The sequence below is a fragment of the Mercurialis annua genome, linkage group LG1-X (genome assembly GCF_937616625.2).
Source record: "Mercurialis annua linkage group LG1-X, ddMerAnnu1.2, whole genome shotgun sequence".
Lineage (NCBI taxonomy): Eukaryota > Viridiplantae > Streptophyta > Magnoliopsida > Malpighiales > Euphorbiaceae > Mercurialis > Mercurialis annua.
Window position 1 is genome coordinate 50697475 of NC_065570.1, and position 18394 is coordinate 50715868.

General features: G+C 35.2%; 1 non-coding gene across 1 annotated transcript; it reads left to right on the forward strand.

Annotated features, from left to right (window-relative positions):
• Positions 1 to 8005: 8005 nt before the first annotated feature.
• LOC126666377 (small nucleolar RNA R71) lies at positions 8006 to 8112 on the forward strand. Its single transcript, XR_007637880.1, has one exon. It is a non-coding gene; the product is annotated as a small nucleolar RNA R71 (small nucleolar RNA).
• Positions 8113 to 18394: the final 10282 nt, after the last annotated feature.

Below are 18394 nucleotides of genomic sequence, written 5' to 3' on the forward strand. Positions count from 1 at the left end.
ATGGATCAATTCTTGTTCCTCCTGTTGATGATCCAATTTATCCAGCTTGGGAGAGGTGCAACACAATGGTGCTCTCCTGGCTTGTCAAATCGCTTGCTCCAACTATCTCTCAAAGTGTAATCTCTTTTGATTCAGCTTTTGAGATTTGGAATGATCTTAAGGATCGTTTCTCCCAAGGCGATTATGTAAGAATTTCTGATCTTCAACAAGAATTATATTCTTTAAGGCAAGGTACACTCTCTGTAACCGAGTTCTTTACTCATCTCAAAATACTGTGGGATGAGTTTGTGAGTCTGAGACCTTTGCCTATCTGTTCTTGTGCCACAAAGTGCTCTTGTGATGGATTTTCTAAAATGAAGGCTTGCTATGATAATGATTACACTCTTCGTTTTATAAGAGGACTCAATGAGACTTATTCAAATATAAAGTCACAAATGATCATGATGGATCCTCTTCCTAAAATAAATAGAGTGTTTGGTTTGGTTCTTCAACAAGAGAGACAATCTGGAGTTTCTCTCTTACCAACACCAACTGAACCTTCAGTTTTTTACAGTAATGCTAGACCTGGTTCATACAGACCACCTTTCAATGCTTCTAGAGGTCCAATTACCTTTAACAATCAGAGGAAATTCTTTCCAAACAAGTTCAATGTGAATAACAACTTGCCAGAATGTGTTTTTTGTGGTATTTCTGGACACTCAGTTGATAGATGCTTCAGGAAGCATGGATTTCCTCCAGGTCATCCAGGTTTTAAACCTCTAGGAAAACCAGTTGTCAGTTCTGCAAATATGACAGAGGGGCAGTTTTGCAATGAATCATATCAGTCTAATGCAGACTTTCAAAATTCTGAGACTGATCATTATGATATACCATCCTCTGATGATAATATGATGCACAATCAAGCTGCTATGATGAATATGTCTTTCACACCAGATCAGTACATGAAAATCTTGGCACTTATCCAACCATCCACATCTCAAACTTCAACTTCAAATGCTCATGCCAGTACTAATGTCAATGCTTTACAAGCTCAGTTTGATAATGGCAACACAGCAACCACTTCAGGTATTACAGTCTGTACTTCATATGTTGCCAATGTTCTTAAAAGTGAATCTTTATGGTTCCTTGATTCTGGTGCCACAGACCACATAATATGTTCACCTAGTTATTATGAGTCATATACTGCTATGTCTAAATCATCTGTCAAACTTCCTAATGGTGTTCATCTGCCCATAACTCATGTAGGAATTGTTAAGTTGACAGCAGATCTTGTTCTGTCTAATGTTCTCTGTGTCCCTTCCTTTTCTTTCAACCTTATCTCAACCAGTAAACTAACAAAAGCTTTGTCCTGTACCTTTCTTTTTCATCCTACCCATTGTATTATCCAGGATATCAAGTCTTTGAAGATGATTGGAATAGCTGAGGAAACAAATGGACTTTACCAACTTCACACTTCCCAAACTCCTTCACAAACTTCTTTAGTTGCTGCGGTCACAGTTCCTTCTAAGCAAGATCTTTGGCATCTTAGATTGGGCCATCCATCAATGTCTAGAATCAAAGTCTTAAATTCCTTAGATTCTAACATTCAATCTGTTTGTAAAGATCTTTGTGGAGTATGTTCCATAGCTAAACAGAAGAAGTTGTCATTTCCTCTAAGTGTTTCAGTTTCTAAATCTGTTTTTGATCTTGTTCATATGGATATTTGGGGTCCATTTTCTACTCCCTCAATGTATGGACATCAGTATTTTCTGACAGTTGTGGATGATTGCAGTAGACATACTTGGGTTTTTATGATGAAAAACAAGTCTGAAACAAGACAGTTTATTGAGCAGTTTTACACTTATGTTGACACACAGTTCTCAATAAAAATAAAGTCTATTAGAACAGATAATGGAGTTGAGTTTAGCATGAAGTCATTCTTTGCTTCTAAAGGAATTCATCATCAGACTTCATGCATTTACACACCAGAACAAAACAGTATAGTTGAACGCAAACATCAACACATATTGAATGTTGCTAGAGCTATGAGATTTCAAGCTCATTTACCTATCAAGTTTTGGTCAGATTGCATTCTGCATGCTGTCTATCTCATAAACAGACTTCCAACTCCAGTTCTCCATGATAAGACTCCTTTTGAATGTTTATTTCAAAAACCTCCTGTCTTTACTCACTTAAGAGTGTTTGGCTGTCTGTGCTATGTGTCTACTCTGATTCATACCAGAAACAAGTTTGACCCTCGTGCTCAACCATGCCTTTTCCTAGGTTTTTCTTCTGGAACCAAAGCTTACAGATTTTACAATCTAAAAACTCATGAGATTTCTGTTTCTAGAAATGTAGTTTTTCATGAACTCTGTTGGTAAAAATACGCAAGCGTACGTATGCCAACTTGTAATACAGACTGCGAAGTCCGGATATCGTACCCACAGAGAAAGCTTCTAAAGACAACCAGTTAGGATACTCGATTTGGATAGTTGAAAAGATATTTTGAATGTTGTTATTAAACTAAATAAACTGAAATAACAATTATAGATAAAACTACCAAAGCTGTAATGAAAATAAGGTTTTAATAATGATGGGAAGAACAGGGATTATTAACTTTCATTATGCTGTTTAATCAGATTGGAATATGGATTTGGTTGTTCTACTAAGGTTCAGGCTAATCGTAAGCACCTAAAATTCTCTCTCGAGCAATTGCAGGCAAAAACAGATAACAAACTAGTAACAGGCTAATTACTCACTCTCGCACAATTATTAACCTAAATTACTAATCAATTAATGTTTATGAAGTAAACCCTAAGAACACGTACTCGTCAATTCACTCTCGCGCAATTAACTCATACGTTCTTAATTATGTTGGTCTATTCCAGTTTTACTCTCTCGAGCTAAAACCAAAACACATGACAATGAATAAATTGGCCAAATAAATTCAAGCGTTAAGAACAATAATTAAAACATAGTAATAACAATAACCCACAAATCCAATTCGTTTAAACAGACATAAATCCCATTAATAATCCCTAATGAAAGGTTTAGCTACACATATTCAAAGAAAGTTCAACAATAATGTAATAAGAATTCATGGCTGAATAAGAAACAATAATAATTAATCTCTTAATAGTTATCGTACCTTAATCGACAATAATCCCAAAACAATGATGAAGAAAATCCAGAATACAAGCTAAAACGATGAACGGTAATCGAAAGCTAAACTAAACTAATGTAATAATTAATGTCTAATGTGGCGAATTAAGCGAACCCAGCGAACTCCTTACAAGATGTCCTTGTTAACTATTTATACCCATGTGTAATTAGGGTTAAATTCTGATTTGTAGCTCTCTTAAATGTCAAATATGCCCCTCAGACTTCAGCAGTGCATCGATTTCTCGCAGTGGCAAACTTGTAAAAATATCACTTTTCTGGCCGAACTCGGGGGTCTCGCGACGTGAGACCTATCCTTCGCGTCGTGAGACTCTGATCAATGGTATAGCGACGTGATGCTTGGCGTGAGCACATCGTGGGAATCCTTCGTCAAAATATTTCCACAAGTCTCACGTCGTGAGACATAGGTCTCGCGTCGTGAGACCAAAAATACCAAGGCTCACGTCGTGAGCTTCATCGTGACAAGATCGTGAGGAACTTCGGCGAGTTTGAAGACATCTCCCCCACATGTCTCACGTCGTGAGACATAGGTCTCACGTCGTGAGGGCCAAGTTTTCAAGGTTCGCGTCGCGAGCTTCGTCGTGACCACATCGTGAGCTTCTTCGGCGAAGATTGCCAATTTCCAACATTTCTCTCACGTCGTGAGACATAACCCTCACGTCGTGAGACTCAGCTTTAGCCTCCATACTTCAATTAATTCGCCTCAAACATACTCGGTTTGTTCCCCTTGCATAGTGTTGCTCAAATTTGCCCGAAAAACATCCCATTTCTCCAAAGTACCTACAACACTTGGACAACACAGATAAACACCAAAACGAGATCAAATGTGACATAAAAAACATGCAAATCAATACTAAAAACCCTCGGAAATAGGAGTAATTCTACTCCTATCAAACATCCTCACACTAACCTTTTGCTTGTCCTCAAGCAAATAAAGAATAATGTTAAATGCCAATCTCACACTACCAAGTCAGATAATAGAAATTAAAGCACTTTCACCCCCCCTAAATAATGAACCGATCAAATCTAAACCTTTGAAGTAAACAACAATGAAAGAATAACATCAAATAACAATGCCTAATGCCAGATCATGAATCAATAACACCGAGACTACACAGTTACACTTATTAAAACATGATTTCGAAATCACATTGATCATAAAGGCAATCCAATCAATTCAAAAACAACACATGAAACTCGAGCAAATGAGCAAAATCACAAGCATGTATAATGAAATCACCAAGTAACTCCTCACAAGGTAGTCTCTCGCACACAAGTGTAAAAGGTATAAAAATTAAACTCTCACATCAATACATGTAATCTTGCCATAGGCTTGCCTACAGTCCACAATTCCACTACTAAGTTAAGTCAAACAATAAGAATCAAAATGGACTTTTAAGGGTTGTAATGGGGTCTAGGTTAGGGTGTGGAAAAAGGTAAATAACATGATGAAAAATGACTTGACAAATCAACAAACACAAACTAGAAACCATATATCAATCTCTTTTTTTTTCTTTTCATGCCTTGAGTTCTTATTTTCAGATTTATATATTTTAAGCTCGGCTTTTCTCTTTTTATTTCTTTTTCTTTGCTTTCTTTTTCAAGCTCTCTTTTATTTTTCGCTTTTTTTTTTCTGAACTTCAAAAGGCAACACTAATCATATCAAATAAGAGATAATCAATCTAACATCATGAGCTGAGGATGTCAAAGATCCTCACACTAGTTTTCTGCATATCCATCAATCTGTCAAGTCAAAATAAGGTAGAAAGGAGGAGAATAAGAAAAGGTAAAGTGTGTGAAATGTGTATGAAACAAAAAAAAAATACGGCTAAGGCTCAAATTGGTTGAACTAAGGGAAATTGGGTAGGCTATTTAAAGTGGTCTAAAGAATGGGTTGTCCTAAATGCCATTTATCACTTTCAAATTATTCAACCTACAATGCAATTTTACTGTGGACGCAAGGCAAGTTCTAGAAAATCAACATGTATCGACTCACACCACAATAAAATGAGACATAAAAAGTATGCTCGATAAGGCTCAAATATCTCACAAAACTGGGTAAACACAAGGTGATTTAAAATACAAACATGTTTAATTGCTCAAAATTTCAGAATTTACACAAGTGCTCGTGTCAAGATTTTCATGCCAAATTTCACAATATTCAAAAGAAAGAACATGTTTTTCAAAGTGTAAAATTTCACCTCAGGCCTATTAATTCATGTTGGCTAACTAGGAAAAAGTTATTTAACTGTCATTCCCACAATGTTGTTTACACACAAAGACAATAATTAACCAACTCATTAAATAGGGGGGACGAAAATACTAAAATTTCAAAATTCTGACATTGGCAAGAAACACGGCATATGCATGATATAGAGGACAAACCAAACAAGCAAGGCATGATCATGCTAAGCAAAAGACATACAAAAACATCTATAAAGGAGTTCGCTACATATCATCCTACATACCAAACAAATATAAATAAACAAAAAGAAAGCTAATAACATAAAAGCATAATGTTTTCCCCACCCTCACACTAGTTCATGCATTGTCCCTAATGCAATGAAATAAAAAAAAAAAAAAAACATAACTGACACATAAAAATATAAAGGGTGAAAGGAAAGATACCATTGGGATTGCCTCCCAAGCGCGCTTGTTTATGGTCATTAGCTTGACCGTATGGCAGAAAAATCATGGCGGATCAAAAAGAGCAACTCGCTCATATCCTTGAGCAATAAAAGTTTTCGAACATGGTTTGCACCATTGTTCAAGAACCTTGAAGATCTCGCCGGTTGCGCTTTCCAATTCCACCACTTCAGGACCAATGTTCCGTCGGAGTTTGAATGGTCCACTCCACTGCAATACCAGCTTACCTGCGCATGAACGCACTTGAGAAGTATTCAGAATGACAAGCTCACTTACATTGATGCTTCCGGGTTGCACTGGATCTTTGCTACTTGCCGTAGAGCCAAATTTCAACTTCCACCCTGCCCATTGTTTAGGTTTACCCCTTCGCGGTTTGGCGGAGAGTGAAGGTTTCAGAGATGCTTTCTTCTTTATTGACCGTGCAGGCATATCACACACAGGCTTGTGCAATGTTTCTTCTTTACTTGATGAGTTGACTTCTTGCCATGTCGTAGGACAGTCTAAGTACAACACATCCTTCATGCTCTCACGCTCGCTTTCCTCCACGCAGTCCATTCTCATGCATTTTTCCTCACTACTCAGGCTTCGCACCCTCTTTGTCATCTCAAACTCTACACTTTCGTCCTCTAATCTCAGAGTCAACTTGCCTGCATTCACATCAATGAGAGCCCTACTGGTGTTCATGAATGGCCGTCCAAGAATTAGCGGGCACTCTTTATCGATCTCATAGTCAAGAACGACAAAATCCACAGGAAAGATGAATTTGTCGATCTTAACTAAAACATCCTCGACAATTCCATACGGCTTCTTGACAGAGTGGTCAGCAAGCTGCAACATCATAGGAGTGGTCTTCACCTGTTGATCACCAAGAAGCTGTCTAAACAAAGAAAGAGGCATCAAATTTATGCTGGCACCCAAATCACATAAACAATTAGCAGTTCGTAAATCACCAATAGTACAGGGAACAGAAAAACTCCCTGGGTCTTCGAGCTTTGTAGGCAGCTTGCTCAAACTGATTGAGCTGCAATTCTCTGTAAATGGAGTCGTACTCTCGTCCCAGCTCCGCTTGTTCATCAGAATGTCTTTCAAGAATTTTGCATAATGCGGCATCTCTCTAAGTGCATCCGCTAGGCTGATATTGATCTGCAGCTTCTTGAAAGTTTCCAAGAACTTGTGAAACTTCCAAGTGTCTTGTGGCTTCTTCAGTCTATGCGGAAACGGAACCTTAGGAACATATGGTGGAGGTGGAGTATATGATTCTGAAACTTGTGACTCAGTAGCACCACCCTCACACTGCTCCTTCTCTGCCTCTACTACAGCCTTCTCTGCATGCGGTTCAGGCAACACTTTTGAACTTTTCAGTGTTATTGCCTTGACTTGCTCTCTCGGATTTGCCTCAGTAGTGGATGGTAAACCCCCTTGATTTCGAGTCTGAAGTGCTTGGGCCATCTGCTGATTCTGCAACTCAAGATTGTGAATTGTGGCAGCATGATTCCTTAATGTTTGCTGCGTCTCTGCTTCCTTCTTCAACATTAACTCCATCATCTTGTCCACCTTACTATGAAGAGACTCTCCTTGCTCTCTCTGCTGAAAGCCAGGTGGATGCTGAGGTCTATTGTTCTGATGTTGGAAGTTGCCCTGATTCTGTTGTGGCCCTTGTCCTCCTTGAAAATTCGGACCCGCCTGATTGTTGGCATTACCCCCAGTATCCTTCCATGAGAAATTCGGGTGATTCCTCCATCCAGGATTGTAAGTAGTAGCATACGGATCATTGCCCTGTCTCTGTCCTCCCACAAAATTGACCTGCTCATTAAAAGCCTGTCCCATCACATAGCAGTCATTTTCCATGTGGGTAGGATCTCCACATACTTCACAGCTACTCTGAACTGCAGCAACATTTCCCATAGTCATCCCTGCAGCTTGCCTCATAAGAATATCAACCTGAGCTTGCAGTGAGGCATTCTTCGCTTTCAGACTCTCCACAGCTGGATCAACACTGACTGCCATTACCCCTCTCTGCGCAGGTACTTTCGCCCTCTCGTTCGGCCAAGTACATCCATTTATGGCCATCTCATCTAATAGAGCAAATGCTTCATCGGTCGTCTTCCTCATTAGTGACCCTCCTGCAGCTACATCTATAGCGCTTCTCCCCAACTCAGTTGACCCATTGTAGAAATTTTGGATCAGATTCTCTCTAGTGATGTGATGATGAGGAACTTTCCTCTGCATCTCCTTGTATCGCTCCCACGCTTCATGTATCGATTCTCCATCGTTTTGCTGATAGAGCATAATATCCCTAGTCAGCTTTGCAGTCTTTGCCATGGAGAAGTATTTGCTCATGAAAGCTTTTGCCAAATCTGACCAATTGTTAATCCCCGCTCTAGGCAATGCATGGATCCACTGCTTCGCTCTATCCCTCAGAGAAAATGGGAATAAGCGCAGCCAAACTTCGTCGTCTGTCATGTTGCTGAGCTTGAATGTACTACACACCTCCAAAAAATCGGCGATGTGTTGATTCGGATCTTCACTAGGTAGCCCATAGAATTGACAGCGTGCTTCTATCAGCTGAATGACACTTGTCTTGATCTCATAGTGGTTTGCTAGTACAGGATGTGCAAAATAACCATGAGTAGTGTTGCCCACAGTTGGCTGAAAGAACTCCATCAATGTTCGTACTCTCTGTCCGCCATTATTCTCTCCCTGCACATCCTGCGGATTCTGCTGATTTTGTGGGGGGACTCTATTATCCACCACAGGATTGAAACCAGGTGGGATACCGTCTTCGTCTGCCATATTCTGATTCCTTTGAGCTGATTTTCGGACACTTCGCTCAAAGGTAGTGAGATCTTGTTGAAAAGGTTCTAGCGGTAGTCCTTTACGTCGTGTATTATGCATACACTATGAGAAGGGTACCTGAAACAACACAAAACAACAAAATACCACGCGTAAAACAAGAAAAATAAAAACTAAAACAAGCCAAGTTATCCTAACTTAGATGTTAAAAGATATGCTTTCCCCGGCAACGGCGCCAAAAACTTGTTGGTAAAAATACGCAAGCGTACGTATGCCAACTTGTAATACAGACTGCGAAGTCCGGATATCGTACCCACAAAGAAAGCTTCTAAAGACAACCAGTTAGGATACTCGATTTGGATAGTTGAAAAGATATTTTGAATGTTGTTATTAAACTAAATAAACTGAAATAACAATTATAGATAAAACTACCAAAGCTGTAATGAAAATAAGGTTTTAATAATGATGGGAAGAACAGGGATTATTAACTTTCATTATGCTGTTTAATCAGATTGGAATATGGATTTGGTTGTTCTACTAAGGTTCAGGCTAATCGTAAGCACCTAAAATTCTCTCTCGAGCAATTGCAGGCAAAAACAGATAACAAACTAGTAACAGGCTAATTACTCACTCTCGCACAATTATTAACCTAAATTACTAATCAATTAATGTTTATGAAGTAAACCCTAAGAACACGTACTCGTCAATTCACTCTCGCGCAATTAACTCATACGTTCTTAATTATGTTGGTCTATTCCAGTTTTACTCTCTCGAGCTAAAACCAAAACACATGACAATGAATAAATTGGCCAAATAAATTCAAGCGTTAAGAACAATAATTAAAACATAGTAATAACAATAACCCACAAATCCAATTCGTTTAAACAGACATAAATCCCATTAATAATCCCTAATGAAAGGTTTAGCTACACATATTCAAAGAAAGTTCAACAATAATGTAATAAGAATTCATGGCTGAATAAGAAACAATAATAATTAATCTCTTAATAGTTATCGTACCTTAATCGACAATAATCTCAAAACAATGATGAAGAAAATCCAGAATACAAGCTAAAACGATGAACGGTAATCGAAAGCTAAACTAAACTAATGTAATAACTAATGTCTAATGTGGCGAATTAAGCGAACCCAGCGAACTCCTTACAAGATGTCCTTGTTAACTATTTATACCCATGTGTAATTAGGGTTAAATTCTGATTTGTAGCTCTCTTAAATGTCAAATATGCCCCTCAGACTTCAGCAGTGCATCGATTTCTCGCAGTGGCAAACTTGTAAAAATATCACTTTTCTGGCCGAACTCGGGGGTCTCGCGACGTGAGACCTATCCTTCGCGTCGTGAGACTCTGATCAATGGTATAGCGACGTGATGCTTGGCGTGAGCACATCGTGGGAATCCTTCGTCAAAATATTTCCACAAGTCTCACGTCGTGAGACATAGGTCTCGCGTCGTGAGACCAAAAATACCAAGGCTCACGTCGTGAGCTTCATCGTGACAAGATCGTGAGGAACTTCGGCGAGTTTGAAGACATCTCCCCCACATGTCTCACGTCGTGAGACATAGGTCTCACGTCGTGAGGGCCAAGTTTTCAAGGTTCGCGTCGCGAGCTTCGTCGTGACCACATCGTGAGCTTCTTCGGCGAAGATTGCCAATTTCCAACATTTCTCTCACGTCGTGAGACATAACCCTCACGTCGTGAGACTCAGCTTTAGCCTCCATACTTCAATTAATTTGCCTCAAACATACTCGGTTTGTTCCCCTTGCATAGTGTTGCTCAAATTTGCCCGAAAAACATCCCATTTCTCCAAAGTACCTACAACACTTGGACAACACAGATAAACACCAAAACGAGATCAAATGTGACATAAAAAACATGCAAATCAATACTAAAAACCCTCGGAAATAGGAGTAATTCTACTCCTATCAAACTCACATTTCCATTCTCTTCTACTGCCTTTCCAAATACTTTTCCCACTCCTGTTTTCAATGGTCAAACTCAATATGATCTACCTCATTCTCATACTCAAATTGAACCAACACCACCTGTCATTCCCTCTTCTGATTCTATTCCACAAACTTCACAGAGAAAAAGTACCAGAACTTCTACATTCCCTTCTAAATACAGGGATTTTGTATGTTCTTCTAAACTCACTACACCTCACACCATCTCTTCTGTTCTTTCTTATCAACATCTTTCTCCCACATACAAATCTTTTGTCTGTAACATTGTGTCCTTAAAAGAACCCAAAACCTACAAAGAAGCTCTTAAGCATGCTGAGTGGCAGTCAGCTATGCAAGTTGAAATAGAGGCTCTAGAAAATAATAAGACTTGGCAGGTTGTGTCTTTACCTTCTGGTAAACAACCTATTGGTTGTAAATGGATATACAAGTTAAAATACAAACCTGATGGCACTGTGGATAGGCATAAAGCCAGACTGGTGGCTAAAGGATATACTCAGAAGTCTGGAATTGATTATTTGTCTACCTTCTCTCCTGTTGTGAAGATGACCACAGTAAGGGCTCTGTTAGCTGTTGCATCAGTTAAAAGGTTGCATTTACATCAACTTGATGTTAATAATGCTTTCCTTAATGGAGAACTACAAGAGGAAGTTTATATGAAACTCCCTGAAGGATTTCAAAGCTCAATTCCAGATGCAGTCTGCAAATTGGACAAGTCATTATATGGCTTGAAACAGGCTAGTCGCCAGTGGAATATCAAGCTCACTACTGCTCTCATACATAGAGGATTTGTTCCATCCACAGCTGACACCTCTCTTTTCACTCTCACTAAAGGAGCAGACTCAATAACATTGCTAGTTTATGTTGATGATATCATACTAGCTAGCAGTTTATTATCTCTTATACAGGATACCAAGGATTATCTAAACACTGCTTTTCATATCAAAGACTTAGGTCCTTTGAGATATTTTCTTGGTTTAGAGATTGCAAGATCTTTCACTGGGATTTCATTATGTCAACACAAGTATGCTCTTGATATTCTTAAGGATGCAGATTTTATTGGTTGCAAGCCTGTGTCTTCTCCCATGTTGCCCCATACTAAGCTGTCAAAAAATGAAGGTACCATTCTCCCTGATATAACCATGTACAGAAGACTTGTGGGTAGACTCCTCTATCTAACCACAACTCGACCTGACATCAGTTACTCAGTCCAGCAACTATCTTAGTTTATGGATGCTCCTACAGACCTTCATTTAGCTGCTGCACATAGAATCTTGAGGTATATAAAAGCTGCTCCAGGCCAAGGGTTGTTTTTTGCTTCTCAGAATACACTCAAATTGCAGGCCTTCAGTGATTCTGATTGGGCTTCTTGCCCTGATTCTCGCAAGTCCATCACTGGTTTCTGCACATTCCTTGGTTCTGCATTGATCTCATGGAAGTCTAAAAAGCAGCAAACAGTTTCAAGATCTTCTTCTGAGGCTGAATACAGGGCTTTAGCCGCAGTCACCTGTGAGTCACAGTGGCTTTTATACTTGCTCAAGGATCTTGGCATCTCTGATTCAACTCCAGTCAATGTGTTTTGTGATAATCAGTCAGCAATTCAAATTGCTGAAAATCCTGTTTTTCATGAGAGAACAAAACACATTGAGTTGGATTGTCACATTGTCAGACAGCAATTACTAGCTGGAATTATTCATCTTCTTCCAGTTAGAACTCATGATCAACTTGCTGATTTCTTGACAAAACCTTTACCTGCCCCAGCTTTGTCTTTGTTACTGTCCAAGCTTGGCATAATTAATATTTATGCTCCAGCTTGAGGGGGGCTATCAGAATTAGTGACAGCTCATGCCAGCTCAACTCACACGTTTTCTATGTTCTGTTTGTAACAGATTGTATGCTGAGTCAGCATAGTTAGTTAGGCTGTTTTAGTTGCTTTGCTTTGATCATTAGCATAGTATAAATAGTGATTAGCCTAGCTCATAGTTTGTAATCTGAGTTTTTGATTCATTAATAAAGATTTCAATTCTCTCTTATTCTTCTAATTCTAATACATATGTTTGTAGTAATTTATGAGCAACATTTAATGCAATAATACACTTCATTGGAAAAGTAGTTAGATAATTTATTTTATGAACAATCATTTTAATTTTAATTTTAATTTTAATTTTATAGGAATAACAAACGTGCCAGTAGCGTTTTTAGATAGGCTTCTTTATATCCTTAAACTATGAATACCTTTAAGGTATATATGTTCCTTTCCAAAAAAAAGAGAAATTTAGGGAAAACACTCCCATTTTTAAAATATTTATAAAATTTACCTCACGGCCAAAAAGTTACATAAAATACTCTCGGGTTTTTTGTGTTTTATACTTTTACTTTAAAATTTAAATTAATTATTCTTTTACTCTTTTAATTTATAATAAATACTCTGTATATTTCTTCTTTTACTCTTCCTTTTCTCTCGTTGTTTTGTTTCTCTGAAAGGCGGAGGTGATCTCCGGCGGTAAAGCAGTGACGATCTCCGGTGGCGAGGTGGAGGCGATCTCCAGCGGCTAGGTGAAGGCGATCTACGCTGTGAGGTGGAGGCGATCTACGGTGGCGGCAGTGAAGACGATCTTCAACAGCGGCAGTTGAGACGATCTTCAGCGGCGGCAGTTGAGACGATCTTCAACTGCGGCATGGAACGGGAAGCGTGGATGATATATTCGGTGACGGCAGCGTTTAACTCATCTTTTACATAATTGGAGGTTTCATTTCATTCTTTTTGTGTAAGCATTCTGTATATTTATCGAAATTGTAAACTGTTATCCAACTTCATTTGTAGTTTGTGTGGTTCATGGGTTATTTTGATATTTGATTATGAATATGATCATGGTTATGAGTTATGAATTTGTATCTATGTCCTTTTTGCCAATTTTGGACAAGTATCTGGATTGGTTAAATTCACAAAATGCCATAATTCCAATACTTATAGAAATCTAGCTTATATATTTTACACAGTGCTAATTACTACTTATTATTTGTGGTGCTTGATAACTTATTACTTAATATTTCATTCAGTGTTGAATTTAGTCCTTCATATTCAGCCTGACTCAGAATTTGTGTGTGTTACTCAAGAAGGTGAATTACATATTATGTATTGTACATATTAATTGAAGAATCTTTATATTTTACAAGGGGGTTCTTTCGATTTGTATGCTCTTAAAAGAATATACTCCAGAAAATTGCTAACTTTTGTATCTTTTAATATATTTTTCTTTCGTGCTATAAATAAGCAGGCGCTTCTTTGCTTTTATCTGTTTAGTCCTTGGTGTATTTTTGGTCATAAGTTTGCAGAAATTGTATCAAATGCGTTCATCATCTTCTATCTCCATGGCCAACAAAAGAATAATAATTATTTCTCTATGGTTGAGGGTTTAGTTTTCAAAATGTTCAATCTTTTTTAATATTATTTTGTTCTGATAATATCATTGATAATATCATGATAATATAATGATAATGTAATTACAAGGTTATGATAACATGTGTAAAGTAAATTTTTATGATAAGACTTTGATAATATAATATAATAAAGTTAAGATAATACTATGATAATGTTATCTAATTCTCCATAAATTTGCATGATAATATTATGATAATTTAATGATAATATTATGATAATGTAATTTACCACACGAATATCATACATTATAATATCATTATTATAACATTGTAGAGAAAAATGTTTCTTTTTTATAAAAACAACATTTGATTATCATATATATCACTGTATTATCATGTAGTCATCATAACACTATAAAACAAATCGTAAAAAATAATGTTTGATTATCATATCATTATCATAACATTATCATATGATATCGAGATGATAATATTTATGGTACCTATATGATAATGTTATGATAATATCTATAATAATGTTATGATAAAACAATGTATGATTATCATGTCAATATCACTACATTATCATGTCGTTATCATAACACTGCAGTATGATAATGATATGATAATGAAGTATGATAATTGTATGCATAGACGGAGGCAAAGGGGAGTTAGTAGCGGCATTAGCCCCCCAAATATTTTAACTTTTACTTTTTCATCCTTAAGAAATTTTTAGTTTTAGTTTTTTGACCCTTGATTTTTTCTTTTGTAAACTTTTATGCCCCTTCAACAATGAAAATTTCTCTTTTTTTACCCCTATAAAAATAAATCTTGTCTTCGTCCCTGATTGTATGATAACCTACGTAAAAAATAAAGTACAGAAGGATTCATGATAACTAGATGATAATATCATGATAAGGTTATGATAAAATTATAATTGTCTAACGATAATTTGTATGATAATATTTATAATAATGTAATGATAATGTAATGAATATATTATGATGATATGATGATAAAGTTATGATAAAATATATAAAATAAATTTTTATAATAAATTATGATACTATTATAATAAATTTATGGCAATATTATGAAAAGGCTACGATAATATTATGATAATATTATTGATTTTATTATGATAATGTGACGATAAGGTTATGATAAAGTACATAAAGTAAATTTTTATAATAAAATTATGATACTATTATAATAAATTTATGATAATATTTTGATAGGTCTACGGTAATATTATGAAAAGATTATATTATGATAAGCGATATCAATCCGCTTATCACTTGCACCAAATTCTTGTTGGTGCAAAAATAATATTATGTTAAGACAACGATAATATTATGATAATATTATTTATTTTTTCATGAATTATATAAGAAATTATGATAATATCATATGATAATATAATGATAAGGTATGTAAAGTAAATTTTATAATTCAGATTGCTATATTTTTTTTCTGCCGAATTATCCAAATTTTCGATACTCAAGTTCATATCAATATCATTTTCAACTACACAATATGAGTTAGACAACAATTATGCACAAGCATAAATATGGAGTAATATTTTATTATTTTGAGGGTTTAAAGTTGTGACAAACAGATAACCTAATCCTATTTTATAAGTTAAAGCAATCTAGATTAGTAAGGATCACCAAATACTAATTTGCATCTAACAGACAATTCTCAATTTAGGTCACCGTGTCAGTAAATTTGAGAGCAGACACCACAACGCCGTTTAGGTCACCATGCCAGGGAATTGAGATGTAGACACCGCACCGCCGTTGACACCTTCAATACCGCCGCCGCCTAGCATACTTTATCTCCACCTCCGCTGCCTAGCATACTTCATCTCCACTGCCACCGCCTAGCATACTTTATCTCCACCGCCGCCGCCGCAATCCCTTCAACGCCTCTACGACGGTCTCCTACGTATTCTCTAACACCGCCAAAGCTCAAGATATCCTCTAACGCCGCTGCAAACATCATCTGTTATAGTCGACCACACTTTATGTCATTGTTTTTGAGAGAAAGAGAGAGAGAATATATATTGTATTTGGAGTAAAATTATAAATATTTAAACATTGGGAGTAAAATAATAAAAAAGGTGAAACTCTGATGTATTTTTTGTATCTTTTTCATCTTGAGGTAATATTTTCTATTATTTTCTTTTTTTAGGTAAATACCTAATTTTCTCAAAAAAAAAAGGTAAGTGGCCTAAAGGAGCCCATTTCAAAACGTCACCTTTTCAAATTATGATGGCGTAAGTGATTCTTAACCCAAATATTAGGGATAAATATGACCCTTTTTTTCTTGTTAAGCTAATTTTTATCTTAATATATATAATGAAATTTTTTAGAACATTTATTCAAAATTTGGAGTTATTAATCATTATAATAAGGGTTAATATCAAAAAAATCACGAATTTTACACGTTTTCTCATTTTTATACACAAACTATCATTTTTTCTCAAATTCATGCATGGTGTTGAGGTGTCACTCATTCATTGGCGTAAAATAACCTCCACCTAAGCGAATTGCACCGATCGGGTCGTGATACCTCAGCACCGTGCATGAATTTGAGAAAAAGTGATAGTTCGTGCATGAAAATGAGAAAATTTAAACTACGTGATTAAAATGAGAAAACGTGTAAAGTTGGTGAATTTTTGTGACACTAATCCATTAATTAATTATAGGATGATTTTCATTTCAGTTTATAGTTTGACTTTGAGATAAAAGAATATTTAGTAGACATGATTAACAAATATAGGCTATATAGCTATACGACTGGAAAAAAAGAATCGGCCTTAATTTGAATGAAATTCGTAAAAGTACAAGAGTTAGAGAACAAAATACCACCACTCTATCATCGAAACTTTCTATATTTCTATAACAACTTTATTTCTTTAGCTGAAAAACAATGTGAATCAGTTGTCTTTCAGATTATGAAACATCAAGATTATGCAATTTATGTAAGCTCCAGTTTTTATCTTCAACTCTTTAATTTTGCAATTTAATGTTCATCTCTTTAATTCTTATTTCAGGAAATGTCTTATTGCAAACTATGATTCACCGGAAAACTCGAATTTTCGGTTTCTTGAAATATTTCAGCATTTTAACTCAAACTTAAAAATTCTTTTAAAATATACATAAGCATATTTCTATATTTTAGTTTATTTATATGTTCTTTTCATGTTTTTTGTTTTTTATATTTTGGCCCGTATACATTTCTATTCCGTTCTGATTTTTTTTAATGTGCAAACTAAATCACGTTGTTATATGTTTGAAATCTTGCAAGAAAAAACATATCCATTATAATTTTATTATATATATATATATATATATATATATATATATATATATATATATATATATATATATATATATAATTACAGAAGTCATATTCAAATATGAAAAATCCATATTCAAAATAACTAAAATAAATTTATTGTTATTTAAATTTTGCATTCGGTTGCTTTTCAAACAATATGGTTATTTATATTGGCATTGATTTCTCTTTTTTTTTCTTTTTAGATTATCTTTTATATATATTAATCGTGACAGCTTGTGAAGTTGCTCTTAGTCCGCCTGTATTGCGAAATAGCTAGGGATTAATTTTACTCCATATAAGGTACCAAATTTCCAATTGTTGCTTTTTTAAATATCGATATGTGACTATTTGTTAGGTCTATTCATTTTTAAGTACCGTCTAATTATAATACTTTCTCTATCCCAAAACAATAGTTCACTTTTCTCTTTTTTTATCTCGAATAGTTGTTCATGTTCCTAATAAATCACACTTTAGAGTGTTGATTTTTCCATATTATCCTTATTTAAAGTTTACCACTTAATGTTATTAGGCTAAAAAGTAAATTAGTCATAATATTTAATAAGGGTATGTTAAGAAAAATGAAGATAAAGTTGTGAAAAATTAGAGTATAATTGTATTTCTTAAACTGTGTAAAAATGAAAAAGTGTGCTATTATTTTGGGACGGAGGGAGTACTAACTAGTCGTATATCTGTGCAGTAGTGCAGCATCTTGATATAATTTTTGTTTTAATTTACATAATCTAGGTTTAAATTAATTAAATTTAAAAATAATGTAATTGATTAGATAATTATTAATACTTCTAACTGAATATATTATAAAAATAAAAAATATATAATAAAAAAAATATCTTTATATTTTAAACTCATACAAATTTAGAACTAGTGGGTATTCATTTTTTAAATAAATTATAATCATATTTTTTAGGAATACTAGGTTTTATAATAAAATATATTAAAAACAAAATGTTTTAAAAATGAAACTTTTATGAGAATAATTTTTAAATAACATTTTTTACAGATAAATCAAATTAAATAAAAAGTATATATTAATTGGAAAATCATGAAAATGATTGTTTAATAAAAAAATTATAA